Consider the following 21,852-nt stretch of genomic DNA (forward strand, 5'->3'; position numbering starts at 1 on the left):
TTGATTTAGTGGGACCAATAAACATCATGGTGAGAAATTGTCCACTGTAAACAAGCAAAGCCTCTGAGCAGTTCCTACCTTGGCACAAATGCACCAACTTTGCCACCTTATTTCTTTTTATTTGCTGTAGCTTTTAACACCTCTCCAGTCTCTTGAGGTGATACATTCACAGTTGTCTCTTTCCGACTTCACATTTTCATGGGTGAATGTTTAAATTTGCAGTATATTTAAGTATTAGATCCTTTTATTTCTCTTCCACTGAAAGTGCTATCTGTGAAGTTATCGGTATTGTTGTCAGTCCCTGACCAGTGGAGCAATAATTTTTTTTGCTGACTAAAGCTGAAATATAATCTGCAAGCTGTTACCTTCTAAGTGAGTGAATGCAGGAACCTCAGCCTGCTGCTGGGTTTGGCAGCTGAGGGCAGTTCCTGCTATCACATTTGATTAATCTTGGCCTTTCACCTCTCTTGTCTCTCCCCGTGTTTTGGGACCAGGTAGTGTTTGCTGCAGTTGACGCTTTTTATTTCATGGTCAGTTGCCCACTAGAATTCAGGCTGTTTGGTCCCAAAGGCTTGTTAAATTTAAGTGAAAAATGAGAGGAGAAAATAGTGTAGGAAAGCCCCGTGGCTGTAAGGTAGAGGTTCAGGTACTGCTGACAGTTCCCAGCTTGTGCTAGAACTCATTTCACGGCTTTCTGCCTGGAGAGGTTGCAAAACTGCCCAAGTTTTGCACAGCTGACCAGGTGTAATCTTTTCTTTATTGCTAAAATGAAGAATTACACAGCAGGAGGAGGGGGTGGGGGTAATAACCTCTGCTCTCCTGCACAGTTGGAGGGAACCCCCTAGTATTTATTTTTCCTCAGATTACAGGAGGTAGAGGCATATGGCTCTAGAGAAGCCTTCTGGCCCTCACTCACAGTGACCTGGCATGTTTTATTCTGCTGAAAAATTCCTAGACAATAGGTCAGTTGTGGAGTCCTGTAGGACTTACACCCTGGATTTCTGTTTGCTTTGGGCTATCAAAGAGAAATAGAGTTCAGCAGCCAAATAGCTGAAATAATATGTTCAAAGTTATTCATTTTTTAAACCCGGTATTTTGAAAAAGATATTTTGAAGAACCCAAGAGAATGTGATCAATTTTTGGTTTTCCTTCCAGTATACTTTTCCAAAGTGTGCCCCCTCCAAAATTTGCAGTCTCTATCAGGTTGCTGCTGTATTTAATTGGCTTCTGGCCAATTAATCATTTGGTAAATGTCCAGCAGTATGCCAGATCAACAGGTTTTAGGAGAGGGGAGGCCTGCCATGATCAGATATATTAACAGAAAGAAGCAGTCAGCCTTCCTTAAAATCCCCAATAATTTTTGTGCAGCAGAAGAGTAAGTTGTAGTTCTACTGTAAAGCTTGAAGGCTGTTTCTGGTGTTCAGACATCTGCCATAGATTCAGGTGTGGTTTCACAGGGAGCACAGGACTATGCTGGTGTTGAAAGGAGTGGTCCTGCCCTGCAAATATATTGATGAGCTTTCATGTGGATCACCCAGCTGTTTGGAGTTATGCCATGGCTGGATGAGTGCTACAGCTGATGTTAGAGCAGGAACAGAGAGGGGAAGGGTTGATGGCACCTGTGGAGGACACAGTGCAAGGCTCATCATGACAGCTGAGTGTGAAACTTTGGGCTCAGGACCAGGCTTAGGTCAGGCAGTGGGTTCTGTGCCAGCCCTGTGTGCTTTGCCCAAGTTTTGCTTGCACTGCCACTGGCTGCTGCTTGTCCTGTTTGCCCAACACATGGTGAACTGTTTTGTAAGATGGCAACACGTCCCCCTCATGTTTTCGAGTTCCCATTACCAAGGCTAGGTGAGTGAATGGCTTCACTGTCTGTCTTCTCTTTTGGATCAACTTCTCTGTCAGCCTTGAGGAATTATGGTGTTTTCCAGAAATGCATCCACTTTGCCCTCACTAATTCTCAGTACTGTGACATGCCAGGCTGAAGAAGTCCTGAATGGTTTTCTCTATGAGCATACTAGGATTTTTTTTTTCTTCCTTGTACATTTTCTGGTTTTAGAGGCAAGAGTGGTAGGTCATCTTCTCTAGCTTCATTCAAATTGTGTCTCCTTGTGGATGTTTAGAGGGCTGACTTGACTGAATTATCTCATCATCTCTGCTGACAGGAATCATGTTAATTACAAGTTACTGTGAGTGACAAGGTTCCACAGGTATCCCTTTTTAGACTGGACAATCCCATTAAGAAATAAAAAAATTAACTGGAAGCTACTGCAATGAACATGAGAGGCCACTGATTTATATTTGTGTTGCTACTTCAATCCATTTTGTTCTTGCTGTGTATACAGCTACAACAAACAAGTGTCTGCATGTCTACAGTTAAGGAGGACAGCCTTGGGGCACACAAGACTGTAATTCCATGGACACATATACTGGCTAAGCCAGTCTCAGATGGAGTGAGTCCTGCTGTTCCTTGTCCCCAGGCACTGGCTCACACCCTCAAGGTTGTACACGTGGCATGAAATAGATGGAAGATGCATCCCTTGAGAACTGACTTGAGCAAAACAAAAGGTGAAATCTGTTTTTCAGCTGGGCGAGTTCCCCTTATCCTGTTTATTGTAAAGCTGCAAAAAACATCAGCGTAGCCAAAAGGAAATGGAGACATGGGATGGGAGGGAATGGGTGGATCCATAAGGTAAGGACTGGCAGAGCCAGCTGATGCTAAAACAAAGGTTTTGTTGAACAATGATTGAGGCAAGTGATGGCAAGTCTCTTTAAGGTGTCCTGAGCACCTTCTGGGCACCAACCCCATCTTTCAGGCAGATTTTTCTGATTCCTAAATCTCCTGGTATGCTGTTTGTGCAGCTGGGGAACTGACCCAGCTGAAAAAACCCAGGGTTTAGGTGGAGGGTACAGTTAGTGTGAAACCTGTTTGCTATGGGAACTCCCAAACATCTGCCCTCATAAAAAGAGAACAGGATCAAAATTCTGATGGTGGGAAGAAGGTGGGAGCTGTTTAAGCTGGCATTGCTACTAAGGCAGGGGATCAGCAAACTGGAGGTGATGTGCATTTATTCATATGAGAAGGGCAGTTATTATAAATACTCTGGAGGTTTTTTAAGAATTGCCTTACAATTCTGGATCTTGAAGTGTAAAGAATTCTCTTTTTCCAGTGTGAGAGCCAGAATATTCATTCATATGTGCTGAGAGTCTGTTTTATAACTCTCATTTTCAGTCACTAGGCTTGTCTTTACTATTTTGATTTTCTTCTATAGCTGCTGTGTTTGTTCTGATTCTCTCTACTTAGTCATATATGAGTCTATTTCTTTCTACTTTTTTCCCCCCTACTTCATTTCATTCACTGGAGCACATGATCTGTTCTATTTCATCCTTGCACTAGGGTGATTTGATTCTGTTAATCTTACAGGGTAAAAAAAGACAAGAAAAAGGCTATGATTTGGAAAACAAGGTTTATGGTCTAATATTTGGCTCTTTTCATGTGTGAAATACTCTTTGCTAGTAAAGGACCCATCATCATATAATAGAAGAAGTAGACTGAAATGGAGATCAGACGAAAGTATAGTTCCCATGACTATTGTCATTACTTCTCTGTAGGAGATAATGCAAGTGTTTTTATTTTCAGGAGGTTAAACAGTCTTTTCTTTTCATGAGGTATGGTGGTGATGGTAATGGCATGGCAAGGAGTTGCCATATGGTATCTTGCCTTGCAGTGGCAGAAGAGGAAATAGGGCTGAAAATTCCTGGTTTCTGGCCCTTGATTTAAACTTCTCCACCTTTAAATATCTTTCTAGGCTCTGTTTTAGAGTTATCTTGCTTACCTACCAATGCAACTGGCTAAAATCACAGAACATGAATGCTGAAAGCATGGGGGATGTTTACAGTCCAATGGGATACAAATTAGTATCCTAATCAATGTACTTGCACTTGCTACCCAGAAAGTAATTTTTCTTCTGTCATCCTGTGTGAGGGATTGATCTACACACATTACATAATTCTGGTCAGCTGGGCAGTTTTCTGCAACCATGGAGGAGCCAAACTTTACACCATTCCATGTGGATCCATCATGTTACATACCCTTTTTGCCTATCATGAGATCTATCTGTGCAAAATAGATATCTGTGTAACCGTATACTTTTGGGAGCTGCGCAGAGCTGATGTCACACTCTGAAGTCATTCACTATTTTCAGAAGGCTTTGCTTGTCCTGTCTACGTAGCCTCTCAAAGAGAGGTTTGTGTTAATAAGTTTATGGTAGGCCTTTCACATTGAAATACTTACCTACTATATTGGGATTTTAATCTATCCAGTGAACATCCATCATGTTAAGCAACAGAACACAGTGCTCACTAAATTTAGGGGAGAGAGATTCTTAGTCTTAGATTGTTCACCAAAATCTTATTAATTTTTGTCAGTATCAGCTAGCTTTTAAGTAATACATGAATTGCTGCGTAGAGCTAAAGAAGAGCCTGTCAAACAATTAGTATTTGAATTAAATAGCTTAATCAAGAATGAGATTCCAGCAGAACTGAAGGAAGAATTATTCAGTGTGTCAGTCTTCAAAACTGAGACTGAAGCAGAGCTATAAATTCCGTCTTTCCTCTGATGGGAGCTATTCGTGGTGGATAAGTTCTTATTACGTTATGGCATTTTCCCTGCTCTTGATGTTTTTTTTATGCTCACTTACTCAGGCTTCCTGTGCTGCTGATTTTAATTCCATATGGAGGTACAATGGCATAAGAAGTTGTCTGTGCTGGCGCAATGAGCAGTGCTTTAGGAATGGATTATGACAAAGTTGTACTGTTATAGCAACTAGAGAAGCTATGAAATTAACAACTGATTGCCTCACTTTTCAATTTGTCTTTGCACTGTGACAGAAATATGATTGCTCTGCTGCTTTGCTTTGCTAATGAGGTAAGACTCAGCTCTTGGAAGGGATTCAGGCATCCATGGCCTTCCATCATTACGTGCTAATTCTGTATTTAACCTGGGTCTTTCCCTTCAATGTGAGATTCATTCTCAAATCTAAAGCAACAGTCAGAGCCACACATGAAAACACTGTCATAAGCTTCCTTGATGGCTTTTTTAGTGCCAGGTGTGTACTCATACAAAGAAGTGATCAGTCTTCTAACACCTACCCACAAGCCTTCTGCGTACTCTTCCTATATATATGACTTACCTGTGCTGCCTCCTTTTTTTTTTTTTTTTTTCCATCAATGGGAGTTATAAAACCTTTTCTTAATATCTGTTATCCCAGCCTGCCTAGATTTTTCATTTTCATTCATCTCTAAATTTTAAGCAGCAGAATATCATGTACCAGACTATTGCCTAACTGATTTTACTTTCTGGAGAGAAAGGAAGTCTAGTCACTGCCTAGACTTCCAGTCAGTAATTCTTTTGTAAGAAAAACATCTCTTGTTCGCTTTTGCAGTTTGCAGTCCCTGTCCATTCACTCGATTGCCTGAGCTCCTTCATTACAAGATAAGACTTCCATGATATAAATGGAACGTGTCACCTCATACATTGTCAATAAACTGGATTTTTTTCTTCTATTGTAGTATGCAAGGGTGAGACCTCACGGTATAGCACAGCAGAGCTAAAAGTCACTATCTTGTGTAAAAACTCATTTCTCTCGTCTCTCTCTTTGTTCCCTTCTTCCTCTTGTCACCAGCCACACAACTCTCCTCTTCTTCTTCCCCAGCTCTCATCTTGCCCTTGGTGGGCCAGCTGGGCTCACCGAACCCATGAAATACTAACTCAGCACGAGAAAGCAAATATTCTTCCAGAAAATGAAGTGAGTCAGCTCGGTTCAGTTGATCTGCCAAGCCATGAAAGGCATAGAGCAGGAATGCAGGGAAAGGAATGGTGGATGAGGCAGTCTACCCTGCGTAGGAGCAAGATCAGGCTCTTGGATCTGGCCAGCTGCAATTTGAAACCTTACCTGAAAGGAAGCTTCCTGAAGTCTGAAAAGGGCACAGCATAACCACTGCTGCTAGTGTGTCTTCTGCTAACAGGCCTACACACCTCCTGTACTTGAACAACTGTTTTGAATAATTACAAGTTAAAATTAACTCCAGATTTCTTCCCTGGGGACAAGTCCCTCTAAGAATAATTCTGAAGAGTCAGAAGATTAATGGCAGAATGAGCAAATACTAGAAGCCAGTGGACCTCAAAAAGAACAAAGATGGGAGTAATGTATCTATCTTCTAATCCCTAGAAGTGGGCCCTTCTCTCTATTATATTTGCACATATTTTGACCAAATTAGGGCAGCTACTTTTTTTAGCATCAAGGATTTTCAGTGCATCTGCAAAAAAAAGAGAATGTTTGCTTTTGTAACATTCACATAAGGCCTGTATCTACATGCAAAGCAACCACCCTAGTGCACAGCCCAAACATTCAGCTTCATCCTCCTTCCCAGGCACTCTTGAGTGCATGGGAGAAATTGTATTCCTCACTATCTCTGCTCTGGCAGGTGTGTTGCTTGCTGTGGCTACCACAGGGCAGGTGTGGAACATGATTGTTGTGCTAACATTGTGAGTGTGACCATGCTGTAGCACGTTAGGCTACCTGCTGCTATCCTCTGTGTGGATAAGCTCTGATCAATGACCTCCTAGAACTGGAGAAAGTTAGGGCAAGGGATTTTGCTTTGTGCCCTGTGCATTTCTCAGCAGGTACATTGTTTCCCTGACTGAGAAGTGATGCTAGTAGGATAAACCCACTAATATTTGGGTAGCAGTCTGTTGCTACAGTTATTTCATGGAACTGACTAACTCCTCAGGGTGAGCTACCAAGGCATGGATATGTGCCAGGTCACCTTTCCATACAGAAGTAATTCTGAGGTGGAACTGGGGGAGCTGGTACATGGTTTGAAGGTGTCTGTATTTTAATGTGTCCAAACCACACTGCTGGTGTCCTTGCTGTTTCTGTGAATAGGCAGACTTCAGCACATTCCTGTACCAAAACAAAAAGCGTGCATTTAACAGTTAAAATCAACTTTGTTTTATTATCTTGTGTAGCACTGTTCACCTTCCAGCCTGATGCCCTTGGAGGATATTGCTTTAGGTGAATTTTAACTACAGGCATTTCTCCTCTGCTAGGTTCTCAGCAGACAGGGATTAGGATGCAGTACTTGGCTGAAGCTGTCCTGCTGACATATCGTAGTGACCTTGCTGTGACTTCTGTTCTGATCTGACTGGCACTGCTGGAATTTGACACACTAGAACATGAGATATTGAATCCATTATGGCACTAATTGGTATCCAGAGCATTGTGTTCCTGCCTCCTTCACCATCTGATGTAGGTGGCAGATAGAGACCTAAGCCTCCTAAATCAGATGGCAAAGATAAATCAGAACTATCATCAGCCAGTTGATGCCCTTATCCTTTTGTGTGGCTGTCTTGATCGTATGCAGGGTGAACAAATTGACAAGCTTGTACAGTAACCATGGCTGCTCTCCTTATCTTATTGCTGAGTGCTTTTCTGGAATGGAAGGAAATTGTTTGCTCACTGAACATGAATAAAGCACACTAAATGTTTTCTCATGCATCTTTTGAAATAGATATTCTAATGTTTTCTTTATTGGTCAAGTGTGCAGTAACATCATATTTTATTTCTGCACAGATATTTAATTTTGGACTGCACAGATTTGCTTTTATTTTTGTCTAGCGCTAGTGTGGAAGGCAACACACTAGGAAAATTCATATCCCTAACCAAAATACTTTAGAGTTTCCTCTGAATTATAGGTTTGGGTTTTTTGTTTTTAATAAGTATTTATCCAATAGTCACAAAGCTGAACAAAAAGTTCAACAAACTGAAACAGAATACAACTCCTTGAGGGATGATGTCTGTAACACATTCTTTTTTTTCCCCTATGGACAAAGAAAAAGGAAGACAATAGTTCTCTCAAATCCAGTTTTGACAGTTCTACAAGTTGGAATTTCATGCTGTTAATTTAATCATTAGGGAAGTTTATGACCTTGAAGAATATGACTTGCAAATGCCTTGGTATTGAGAGGGAACAAATAACAAATCTGGCTTGGAGAAAGCACAAGGAGTAACTGTAAGCAGCAAACTACCTGGCACAATTAACAGAAAAATAAGTTGTGGATTTATTACTGCAGCTCTGCCAGCTGAGAGTAATAGTTATATATTTCTGGCACTAGTTAGACACTGATGGCTCAATCTACAGGAGATCATCAGCATTGTCAAAGTGACACCTTCCAGGATCCTGGTGCCCCTGATGGAATTCAGAGCCTGCTGTTGGACCCCGTGGCTCCAAGGCAGCACGAGGAAAGTCCAAGTGTCTCAGAGTTAGGTGCAAAGCAGCCTTCAACGACCTAAATTATCAAACATGAAGTGCTGAATTGCACAGCAAATATGACCCTCACGTCATTTTCCTGGCTCATACTAGGCTGTGGAAACATGCCTAGGCTAAATGAGAATCCATACTCTCTATTTAGTTACTTAAGTTCACCCTTTAAAAATAGGGTAGAGAGACACTGGTGTGTGGAAGTTAGTATGTAGATAAGCTGTGCATAGCTGGGGACAGTTCCCTGTGGGGAAGCTCTTTCTCATCCTTGATTCAAGGGCTGTTCATATATTTTACACTGGTCTGCCCACAAGACGCCATTGATGAGTCCTATGTGGGCACAAGAGTTTCCAAATCTCAGAAGCAGGGTAAGATGCAATTTACCCTACACTGCAAGGTGAGGCAGCAGGACAAGCCCAAGTGCAATTGTCAGCATAGGTATGAATGCAACTCACATCCCTGAACAGGTTTATTAGAACTGTGCCACTTTTCTCCTTTCTCTGGACAGGGAATATTTGGCAAGCTGTAGAAGAGAATTTCTGATAAAATTGACAAGGTAAATTAATGACTCATAAACTGTATTAATGAGGCTATTCCAGAATGGAGTTCAAGCAGGAACATTCAAAGCGAGTTTAATGCACAGGACATGTTAAGGACTAAGCTCTCTCTTTTACACTTTCATCTCACGGATTGCTTTTTAATGGTCTACAAAACCTGACAGATCTGAACAAGCAGATACTCTTTTGGGAGACAGTGAAGATTGATTTCCCGATTTGATTTGCTCTCTATTAGAGTACAGGTGCACGCAATGAAAGGAAAATTTATTTCTTCAATAAAAAGGTGACAGAAAAAGCTGTAAAAATCTTTTCCTTGACCTTAGTCACATTACCTAAATTGGGGTTAGAAAATCCCACAGCAGAGCTTATCAGCTGCTGAGTACAGCAGTTACAGTCCACAATGCCTTTTTTTAATGGTCATACAGGTGAATTGAAAGTTTTAGGCAATTATGCTGAATGATGATAAACTACTGCCCAATAGTTTGGTGACTTAAGAAAGGACAATACATTCAGTTTACCTATTTGTTTTTCCTACATCATATTTAAGAGCATGATGGTCACTCTGCTGGTTTTCCAGAAGAACAGCTAGTCCATAGAATGGATCCTAGAATGGTTTGGGTTGGAAGGGACCTTGAAGATCATCTAGTTCCAATTCCCCCCCTGCCATACACCTTCCACTTGACCAGTTTGATCAAAGCCCCGTCCAGCTTGGCTAAGTCACAGGTGCTAAGTCATACTTATGACATTTTGGTGTTGTTACTTGTTAAAACAAACTTACAAAGGTATTTTTATTGTCCCCTTCTCCATTGTGTCCAAGCTGCTCCTAGGTATCTGTTGATTTCTCCTCACAATTCCCTTGGCATTTCTCATGTCATCATGAGAATTTGTAATGTGGAGGAGGGAGCACTTATTTTTTTTTCTTTTCTTTTTTTTTTTTTTTTTTAACAGAGGAAGAATCTTAATCAGTAGGTGCCAAAAGTATAACAAATTGAAGGATTCTATACCCAGCAACATGTACACAACAGTGTGTTGTAGTTCAGCAAGGTGCCACAGTCGATCCTATCAAGACATCACAAGGTAGCCTGAATTTTTTCTTAGAGGTTGGTTAGTTGTTTTTTTTCAAGAAGTTGGGCCTCTTAGTGAAGGACCTGTGAAGGACCTGCTTGGCCAATGGGAGGTGAAGGTGGAGCTCCAGGATGGGATGGTTCTGCCAAACATTTATTATTGTGGAACTATGGTGATAGATTTCCCAACTTCCCTAGAAAGAGCAAAGCCTTTTTATTACCTTCTTAATGCCTCCTTGACATGCACAGCTACTATTTAACCCTTTTCTTTTAATAAGGCCACAGTGAGACCATTCTAGGTTCACTCTGTGAGCAGAGTGAAATATTTTCTTCCACTATTGACCACTTAGGTCTTGAAAGCACACGGATTATTCCCTACTTCCTATCTTCAGTTGTTGCTGAAGCAGTCATTTTTACTGAATTACTCAAGCATAGCATGGCCAAAGGTTGGGGAAGCTATAAAACCACAAGCAGCTAAAATTTCTGCAACCTAAAGACATGTTTGAGGAGTGATAACCTATCATCAAAAGCTTTGCAAGTGGAATGACAGAGTCTGTTAATCATTGTGAATAGTCTGTTCTGAAGAGTTCAGGTATTGTCACCAAGGAGTGGTCCAATCCACCCTTCTTAAGGGTGATGAAATTGCCCTGCTTCTGAGGGCTGGGACCAAACCTTCAAGGCACAACCAGTTAGCCTGCATTGCTGGGATCTGAGCCCTTCCCTACACCCTTGGGAGGAGAGCAAACCAAAGGTGGTGCTGGCTAGAAAAGCAGAACAGAAGTTTCCACAGACTCAACCATGACCCAGGGGAGAATCCCCATTGCTGTCCATGTCCTCAGGCTTTGCTTCCATGACTCTTCCTGCCTGACATAAGCTCTCCTGGGTCAGTCAGTGCTACAAACCTGAGCCATATGACAAACGGGCACGGGATCACATTTCTGTGGAACACATTCTGATGTGGATATTGGCTTGGTGTGGCTGTAGGGCCACAGCCTGTAGAGTGGCCATGCAAAGGTGGGCAGTGCTTGATCTGGCATAAAATCTGCCAGTGCAGAATTAATCCATCAGTAATATCTTATTGCATTTGAACCAGCAGAGTGAATTTATACTTGGATGAGTGCTTAATGTTCCATGCCCGTGGCACTTCTGGGTCCATTTCTTATTGCCTTAGTAGATAATTTACCATACTGTTGAAGATTTGTAGAGCAGAAAGAGTGAGACCAGGTGAATTTGGGGCAAGGAATACTAAGCACAATTCTTGGATAGGTAGGAAGAATCTGGTTGTGGAGTGGGTAATCAAGAAGCTTCATGAAAACTATAGTATGAGAAACAACAGAGAACAAAGGATCTCTGGCTTCAAAAAGGCAGCTGTAGGATGGCCTCATAAATAAATGAAAGCAGATGATTGGGTCTGTCTTGTAACTTGTGTTACAGTGTGCTCTAAGGAATACTGCTTAAAACATCCTACTTCATTGGTTTTATCAGGTCAGGGGTGATGTAGCCCATTCCTGTTATTTGAGTAGAGATGTGTGCATCTATGTATACAAACACAGGCAAGACCATGTCATTTTCTGAGAAAGTTAATATCTAAGTCTAGACAAGCATGATCTATAATTTGAAGGTTAAAACTGGAAGCATTAATAACAAATATAGTTTAATTACTGTCCTTGGAGTCTGGTTCTCACCCAGTACTGCCTGGTATCAAGACCTGTCTGCTGTCTACTATTCCCTGCTCTCTAAAAATAGTCAGAGTCCATATAAACCAAAGGCATATAAAGGCAGGGTCATTTTTTTCCCAGAGGAAACAGGCAAAGGCATAGCTTAAAATGCTGGCATGGAGAATTTGGCCTGTTACCTTTAGAGGAAAATTTGATTAAACATTTACTCAGGGCCTAGAGATTCCTAGTTATGTTTATCTATAAAAAGAAGATAAATAAAAAAAAAAAAACCAAAATCAGAAATAACTGTTTGTAAGCAGTCTAAGTATCTCACAAAATGACTCAACCTGGAAAATGTTGCAATCTCCATTTCAGGCTGGCCCACCCTTCCCTCTTTGCAGGTGAATGCTTCTGGGTATGGTGATTTGACCAGCTCCTCTGCTGGGTAAGCTAGGAGCAGCTTGGCTGACACAATATTATTTCTAATGCTCTGTTTGTAACCCTGAGAAGATCTCCACGGCAACCTAAAGTTGAGTAAAGTTGGTCATGACATTTTGACAGAAGTTTTCCACTACAAAATGCTGTTTTATTGCAAACTTTTGGGGAGGATGACTGGAAGTTCACGATATTTTGGTATGAAGATGGATGGGGAAAATCTGAAAAATGTCTTGGAAGGAAGAGGGCTTTTCTTTTTAAAGCCTGCTGCCTTCCCTCCTGGGACTTTTCATGTCAGGAAACAGGGCTACTATATCTTCCTTTACTATTTTAAGACTAGTGGTTGAATTCCCAGTTCTCTCCTCTTTTCAAATCTTTATTGTTAATGCTTCTATGAAAAGGCTCTAAACAAACAGAGGATGAGAGAAGCTGTAAATACTCAACTATCTAAAGTAGTGCTTTGTTTTGAAGTTCTCTTTTAGGAAAGAAAGTTCTGTTTTTCTGAAAGAAAAGGAATATAATGCACTGGAAGAGTGTATTAATTGCCCATTCTGTTCTGAATAGTTGATTTTATACCATATGGCCTAATATCTCAGGTTAAAATTTAGGTGTTTCTTTGCTCTTCATGAGTTACATTCATCCTTGTTCTCTACTTGTAGACCTGAGCTGCTCTATGTGGTGACAGCCAGACACGTGTCACCACATACCATATCCTCTCACAAACATTATTAGTTTCACCAAGGAAAGGTTTTGTGACCTGCAGGTGCCAGCCAAGTGTGATTTGTCTCTTTTGCCAGTGATGGCTTCTCATGAAACCAGTGCAGAAAATGGCACGGGTAAGAAATGTTTCTGTAGAAGCAGTTTTCAGTTCTGCTTCATGACTCCTTCCTTGCCAGTATTAAGAATACTAATAAAAATCAGACTATCTGTTCCTTGCATTCAGAAAAGAGAGGGAAACACACACACCTGTCTTTCTCACTCCCTTCAGCAAAAATGTTATTTTTGTGAGCCTCCCATGGGATTTTGGAAATGAATCTGGCACTCAGGATCATCACTCAAATTTGCTGATTAGTTCAGTCCCTTGGCTGCGTGCTGTTTGCGCGCTGCCACTTCAGTACCACCTCCCCTCACACTGCTCTGATGTGTGATTACAGTACTCTTCCCCTGTGCTTTCCTCTCCTACCCCCTGCCCTTTCCAGATCTCTTTCAGGATTGTCTTTCTTTAGGGTTTTACAGGTGGACATGGAACTGTAGCTGCATGCAGGACCCAGTGATGCTGGCACTGCTGGGCCAGTGCTGGATGAGTTCACATTTGGGTTGTGAGTCTGATGAGGTGGTAGAGGGACAGACTGCTGCTGGAAACACTGCAGGTCTTCCTTCACAGAAGTGGAATGTTTTACAAACAGGTACTGGTTCAGTCAGCTGTAGCTGGTGTCCCCAGGCTGGAAGCTGCCAGCAGGGCTGTGGATGTGCCAACATGCTACACACAACAAAATCCAGCCTGCTTGTCTTTATCCTGGAGAGGACAGGAAGCAGATATTTTGGCAGATGTTGGACACCTAGATGTGTTCACCTCCTCCTGCACCTGCCCATTGGCCAGCACAGAGGTAGGAACTGCTGCTGCTGCTGTTGCTGCCAAGAACATGACTCCCTTCCAACTCCCTTTCCAGGAGCCAGCCACCACCAGCAAGCTGTGCCCTTTTGCATGGTGTGGGCTCGCCTTTGGAAAATTTGCCATGCAGGAATGTGCCAAGCCACTGGAGGCAATCATACCATGCAAAACCCACTGGCAATAGTAACAGGATTTGTTAAAAAGTTATCTCAAGGAGGTGTTAAGTTTGTAGCTGGAACAGCTAAGATGAGTGTAAGAATAGAGGTGAGAAGGCAGAGAAATAGCTCAAGGTCATACAGCATGTTAGTAGCAGTGCACCCAGCATCCTAATTATCAGGGCAATTCCTGTCACCTATCACCATAGGCTCATGCTTTAGGTTCATGGGTACATTGTCTCTACTTACCTCAAACTACGTCACACCGCAGGGTTTGCGCTTGCTGTGGCCGCTCAGCATCTTGACTCTGGTGTTAAAACTGGCAGAGGGGCAGATGATATCCTCTTTTTCAAGGCTGGCTGGTGGAAAAAGGCACAAAGCCAACAGAGAATGCCAGCTCTGATAGGAGGCTGACGTAAAAGAGGCTGAGGATGTAGGACTGCTGCTCTGGTTGTATAACCTGGAATATTTTTTGTAAATGCTTTAGCTGAAGTGCATTGTGTGTTGGCATGTGTTTGTCAGTGCTCTTGTTTTGTAGCCTTGCTGAAGACTCATTGACAGATGGCACTCAAGAGAGTGCTTTTTATAGGTGCCGGTGTCCAACTCAGATGCAATTTCTGAAATCAAAAGGTGTTTGGGGGGTGGAGGGATCTGACACACTTCCAAAGCATTTTGTGAAAAGGTGCTTTAGGGGTACTTGATACTCTTCAAAAAAGGGAGGTATGTGGGAAACGAATAAGGAACATTGACTCTCATGGATGTTGAGTCACCAGATTATGCTGGGAGCAGGTGAACAGCATTTAGGAAGTGGAAGAACAAGAAAACAGGAATTTTAAGGGCACATAAAGGGCAGGGAAAGTAGGATTTAGGCAGTGCCTATCCAACCTATTATCCTGGAGAATGTTTTTTTGTGACAGCTTGACCAAGTTCTTACCTGTAGACTAAGTGTGTTATAAGTGAACCCAAATGTAGGCTATCTAGTGCTTCACGGCACCTTTCTTCTTTGTGGAACAGGGGCTTTGGGGCTGACAGTCACCCCAGTGCAGGCTGTGCTTATCCAATGGGGTGCTTTCACATATAGGTAAAAAATGTTGGACAGACCAAGGAACAGGTAAAAAGCTCCACTGACAGCTCCAGACTGGCAGAGTGATGACCCAGGTCCAGGATCCATCCAGGGAGTCCATCTGGTGGTGCAGGGTTGGAGACAAGGCTGCAGCATGGATCTGAAGTCCACGCTGGAGGCAGAGCTAGAAGCTGTCAGTCCTATGGCATCACTAGTGCAGGAACTGATGGCTCTGGACTGAGCTGAAATGGGGTCCTGGGCCATGGACAGGGTGCTGGGAGAGATCTCAGATGAGGTTCATCAACAGCAGTAAGGGCTCTTGGTGCACTCAGGCCCCTGACATACAGAAAAAGAGGGTTTCTTTTGCTTCAGGATACTGATGTGCAGTGACTTTCTAGTTTTACCAGGAGGAGGAAATAAAGGTGCTTTCTGCTGCAAAAAATGCAGAGTGTTTTGTCTCTACTTACCATTTTGCAGTTAGGCAGATAAAAGTAATCAGTGCATTCCTTATTCCACTGCCATTAAACCCTTGATTCAGAGGAAGTGTCTGGGTCTCAGGGTAGCTACTGTTTCTAGCTCTGGGGCTGAAGGATTTTCAGGCTCTGGCTCCTTCATCCACTTTTGGAAGCCAGGACATGGCAGTCCAGCCATCTTCCATTCCCAGTCTGCTGTTTGACATATGGTCTGGGTAGAGGGGATTCAGGCTTCCAGATGAGGTTTCTGGGGGCAAGACAGGAGGAAGGCTGAAAAATAAGCATGGAGAAGGATTTATTAACCACAGGCATTCTGCTCTTTTCATGTAGTTGGGAGCTATACATATCTCTGAAACAACGTAGGTCCATAAAGTACCTTCTGTGGAAGTCTGTGGCAGAGACAAATATAGAATCTGTTTATTCTTGGAAGTGTTCAGCTGTGGAATGATCCTTCCTCTTCTGGAAGATATAAATCTACTTTACCACACACTTTACAACTTCTGCAGCAAAAGAAGCAAAGCTGAAGAGTGAATTGTCTCCTCTGAAAGGCACCTGTGGGTAGGATCCTGTGTGCACTGAATGAGGTACAGGATCTTTGCAAATCAATGGTGTGTATTCCTGCAGCGAAACATTATATTATAAAGCAAAATAGAGCAGTGTAGAGGAGATGAAGACAAGGTATGCAAGCAACTACACTATCTCCTAATTCTTTTCTGCAGCCTCAGATTATTTTTTTTATGACAGGCTTGTTGTGTTCCACTTCACAGAGCTTAAAAGGCAAATAGAAAATGCTTCACTGTATGAGACCTACTTTAACAGATTTTTAAGCAGTAGAAAGTGACTTCACTAATATTGTTAATTATATTGATGCCTGTGTAAGCCATTTGAAGCCTTTAGATTAGTTGGAAGGATTTCCATCCTTCCTGTGTGCCCTCACCAGAGTGGAGAAGGTTAGTTTGTCCATGTAATTTTTTTCCTACAGTGGGAGAATGATGAGATGCATCCTCTGATGAGTACCACATCCTAGTGGGCTTTAATCCTTTTGCCTTGTGTAGACAGCTTTTTCCTGTTCACCTGAAACTTGTCTTCTCAGTTCTGAAATTCATTCCTTAAGATTCCTGTCCCAGATGATGCTCCTCCCCTCCTGTGTATGTGAGAAAAAGGTCTTCTTTTACACCAGGCTAAGCTTCAAGCTTCTGTACCCAAATATGGGGATAGAAAGGTTTCCAAAGAAATAGTTTAACTGCATTTTTTAACATTAATGAAAGAGGAGCAAAGCTGGCTGTTCTTTGGATTCATTGTTGCACCATTTCCACAGGTACTTCCTTAAAGCAGATGTCCAGCTGGAAAGTTTAAGCTATGGAGATGGAGGTCTGGCAAAGTATTCAGAACTAAAAAAACACCATGGAATGGAAATTGTTAGACAATGTTGATTATAGGTGTGGCAAGCAGCTGTAACAACCAACATGGCAATTTCTGCTGTCTCTCTCTCTCTCTCTGTTTTGCAACTTAATGCTCTTACACACTGTTGCCTAATTATAGAGCCAATGCACACTAGCAATTCACAGCCAGGTAATGCCTGTGACCATCTGGAACAGAGGTTATCTTAAAATGGTAAGTAGAGGAAGAACATTTCCATATGGTTGTGACGCTGTCTGTTCCTGACCTCTCTGGTGACTGGAATTTAGGGAAAGCAGTCGTTAGAGGGAGGAGAGGAAGGAAACCCAGGGGCAGAAGGTGGAGCAGGACAGAGCACCACAGCTTCAGAGCCAGCAGAGTCAGTAGGTGCAGAGACAAAAGTAGGATCAAAGATTTACAGTGAATGAGAAGCAGAGTCAGTGTGTGGATAAAACCAGTCTCAGGGAGTGTAAGGAATCGTAGAATCACAGAATTTTCAGAGTTAGAAGGGACCTTTAAGATCATCTAGTTCCAACCTCCTACTAGATCAGGTTGCTCAGAGTCCCATCCATCCTGGCCTTAGAAACTTCCAGGGATGGGGCTTCCACCACCACTCTAGACAACCTGTTCCAGTGTCTCACCACCCTCATGGTGAAGTACTTCATGTAGGGTATGAATTCACAAGCTTGTTGACTCTAACATCACCCAGGTACAGGCTATGACTTTCATGTGAAGCAGTTATTCAGCTTTTGACATCCACTATATTGCTCTGCCCACAAGCTATTTTGCAGTGGACAAGGTTCACTGACTTATACAATGTCAGGTTGGAAGGGACCTCCAGGAGCACTAGGAAAGGAGAAGAATGCAAAAGATCACAAAATCACAGAAAGTTAGGGGTTGGAAGGGACCTCGAAAGATCGAGTCCAACACCCCCCTGCCAGAGCAGGGTCACCTACAGGAGGTCACACAGGAACATGTCCAGGTGGGCTTTGAATGTCTCCAGGGAAGGAGACTTCACAGCCTCCCTGGGCAGCCTGTGCCAGTGCTCTGTCACCCTCACAGTGAAAAAATTCTTCCTAATATTTACATGGAACTGCCTGTGCTCCAGTCTATAACCATTGCCCCTTGTCCTATGGTTAGTCACCCCTGAGAAAAGCTTGACTCCATCCTCCTGGCACTCACCCCTTACATATTTATAAACATTGATGAGGTTACCCCTCAGTCTCCTCTTCTCCAAGCTGAAGATATCCGGCTCCATCAGCCTGTCCTCATAAGGGAGATGTTCCCCTCCCTTCATCATGTTGGAGGCTCTGCAGTTCCCTGTCCTTCTTGAGCTAAGGGGCTCAGAGCTGGACACAATATTCCTGATGTGGCCTCACCAGGGCAGAGGAGAGGAGGAGGAGAACCTCTCTCAACCTACTAACCACCCCCCTTCTAATGCACCCCAGGATGTCATTGGCCTTTTTGGCCACAAGGGCACATTGCTGGCTCATGGGCATCCTTCCATCCATCAGCACCCCCAGGTCCCTTTCCCCTGAGCTGCTCTCCCACAGCTCAGTCCCCAGCCTATACTGGTACCTGGGGCCGTTCTTTGCCAGATGCAAGACTTCACACTTGCCCTTGTTGTAATACATTAAATTTCTCCCTTCCCAACCCTCAAGTCTGTTTAGGTCCCTCTGAATGGCAGCACAGCCTTCTGGGGTGTCAGCCACTCCACCCAAAGATTACTTTGAAGAAGATTTTCAATAGATAAAGCTGAGTAATTAGTCATGACTGTGTAGCTGAAACCTATTGTTTAATTAATGTTCTCCCACATTTGGAACAATTACAAGACAGTAAATAATTCTGAATCTTCCTGAAAAAAATAATGGTTGAATATCTGTAACATCCATTATGTAATAACAGAAGTGCTGCTAGCATTACATTGGCAAATTTGGAGAGCTGGCTTTGCCATTTCTTTCTGCTATTTTTTGGGAACTTTTCCTCTCGGGCATCTCCGGCATTTCCAGCCGGAGACTGGAATTTACAGTAAAGTAAACTTTACTGATGATTTTGCTCCCACAGGATGTTGTAGCTTTCAACTCAGTGGATTTGCTGAAATGAATAAAGTGCCATTTTGAAGAGATGGGCCTTCTGTTCCTAAAACATCTAGGGACCTTTTTTCCCACTTTAGACTCTTACACAGGGAGCTTGTCTTGCTTCCTTCACAGCTTGGGATGTACCATGTAAGGCATTTCTCTGAAATTAAAGCAAATCCCTTTTCTGTGGAGTATGTCCCTGATTTAACAAAGGTGATTGGTGGCACACTCAGCCCTTCATCTTTCATGTCTGGAAATATGGACAGTGTCTTTGGTTGTGACCTAACCAATTTTATGACTTAGCTAGAATGACATTTCCTAAATGCTTGTGGAAACTTCATTTAGGATCATGCAGTTCTGAACAATGCATTGCTGTGGTAAGTCTAGATGGTTCCCAGAATCAGTGGGTCTGTGTTCCCAATGGTTGCTTTGTTTTGGTAGTAAGTTTTAAACTTTAGAATTATTTGCTTGCAAAATAAAAGAAGAAGATATTGCATTTTTTTTGTGCAAATAAAAAATCACTCTGTTTTGGATACTTAAAAATCAAACATCCATATTCAAACTGAGCTTTCTTTGCAGTCAAAAGAAGTGGTGTTGAACTCCAGGGATGCTAGAAGGTACTCAGTATATTTGCTAACTATACATAGGAATGACCACCCTACACTTTGGCTTCTGAGTTTTGAACTATTTTGTGGTGATACAAATATCTTGATGCTTCTTGTATTTGTTATTTTTCAGTGAGAAAAATATAGGTTGCTTAGAAGTTCAAAGTCTTGGTTAAATTCAATATATAGAGATATATGACAGCTGTGTCTCTGCATAACTGGAGTACTCCATCATTCTCTTCAGACTAATCAAAACATGAAAAGCCACTGAACTAGGATGAAAAGAAGTGATCATATTCCACAAAGCTATGTGCTAAGAAAATATTAAGTTATCATGGATCAAGTGTCTCAGAAATATGAATAAAATGAGGTATTTGGCTTCTGGAGCAGGCAATGGAACAGAAAGTACAGTCTGACAAACAAAAGGAATCGATCTATTTGCTGCTGTGTCAGCTGTCTTTAGTCAGCAGTTCGTTAGTTATTTTTAACACTTAAAAATGCAGCTTCTGATTGTGTTTTGAGCTGTGCTTAACTTTGAATGGCGTAAGATTTGAGAGCTGAAATACCTGTAGGTCTCTGTGGCAAACATCTAGCTCACGCACTGGTCATTGCAGCATCTGTGGAGCAGAGTGGAGTTGCCAGAGCTACGAGGCACCAGCCCATAGCAGAATCCTTATCACACTGGGAACAATTGGCTTTGCTCTTTAGTGACTGAAGACCATCGGATCCTCTCTCCTCCAAGTCCCTCACAACTGGGGAGGAGGCCCACTGGCCTGGAGGAATCTGGAAGTGCAAAAGGGCTGTCAGTTCTCCTGTCAGTTCGTGCTTTCATGGAGATCGCTCAGGCACTGTGGTTAGATGAAGTGCTTGTAGAAAAGACTGAAAGTTTCCAATAAAAAGTGTAGTAATGTGGAGAAGGTCAGGAAAATGAGCTGAATCCAGGGAGCTATCATAGTGGTAGGTTTATTTTTTCATTTTTGTGTTACATGAAGGAGAAAATTTAACATATGCAAGCTACATCTGTTGACTGAATAGATGCAGGTCATATAAATTCTTTAAAATAATAAATGATTTGGGATAGGGATTTGGAAAGTCCTGGTTATGGTATTTGCCTCTTTCTCCACTGGCAGATGCTGGCTACAGATGCTTTAGAATACCACAGAATTTTTTTTTGCACTGGACATTTTTTCAGAGCAGTGTACTTCTAATCAGCTCAAGTCCTGGTAGGATGCAGTTATACTTAAATGGGAACGCTTCCACTGACATAGCTTACTCTTGTCTGAGAAATAAACTGTCCCTGTCTAAAGCTCTGTGATGCCATAAATAGGGTTGATTTTCCCAAATTTAGGCACATCTAAATTAGTCAAGTGTTCTCAGCTTCCTTTTAATCAAGAGAAGAAATAATAGCTTTACTGTACATATGTAAAATATCTAAGACAAATCAAAGAAGTCATCTGGGAAGTGTCAGTCCCTCTCCATTAACTCTACCAGGGGCTTAACATAAGTAAGATTTAGACATGTAACTTTCAAATGTCTTCATCAGAATGAGATCAATCCAACCATATATATCTGCACTGGAACTGGAATCATTGCAGCTGCACCACTGTAAAATCATTAATTTAACCAGAAATTACTTTTTCTCACCTAATGTAAACCAAAGCTTATCCTTATGGCACACGACAGAGCTTTTGCATGCTGTAGGTGGGGACTTTGCTACACTGTAGGAACAGCAGGCTGAACACTTATGTAGGTGGGTTTGCTGACTGTGTGGTAGAAGTATTACTGTGATAAGTATCTGGTCGCTTTTTAGTGCACAGCCAAAATACAGCAGCTGATAACATGTTTTGAGCTAGTGCTATAGAATTAGAAGCTGCTGGGATAGTGCTGCTGATGGCTGAGCTTGCCAAACACATTCGTCAATAAAAACAGCAGTGTGTTTCATCCCACTTGTTGTAAGTACAGTTAATTCTTGACTTGAGTGAAAATAGTTCTGATTTTTATGGAATGCAGAATGATGAATTTAGTAAAAAACCATACAGCTTTGATCCTGAAGTGAATGACGTCCCAGAATTATCAATATTAACATCCTTATACCTGTTTATCAACCCTTTACATCCCTCCACTCTTAATACAGTTTATGAAGAGTTACTTTCATGGCTCAATAGAGAATCATGGCATCACGGAATTGTTTGGGTTGGAAGGGACCTTAAAGAATGATTACCTAGCTCCTACTCCCCTGCTGTGGGCAGGGGCACCTCTCACTAGACCAGGTTGCTCCAAGCCCCATCCAACCTGGCCTTGAACACTGCCAGGGAGGGGGCAGCCACAACTTCCCTGGACAACCTGTGCCAGTGTCTCACCGCTCTCACACTAAAGAATTTCTTCCTAGTGTCTAACCCAAGTCTATCCATTTTCAGCTTGAACACTGTGTC

The sequence above is a fragment of the Calypte anna genome, chromosome 1 (genome assembly GCF_003957555.1).
Source record: "Calypte anna isolate BGI_N300 chromosome 1, bCalAnn1_v1.p, whole genome shotgun sequence".
Classification (NCBI taxonomy): Eukaryota; Metazoa; Chordata; class Aves; order Apodiformes; family Trochilidae; genus Calypte; species Calypte anna.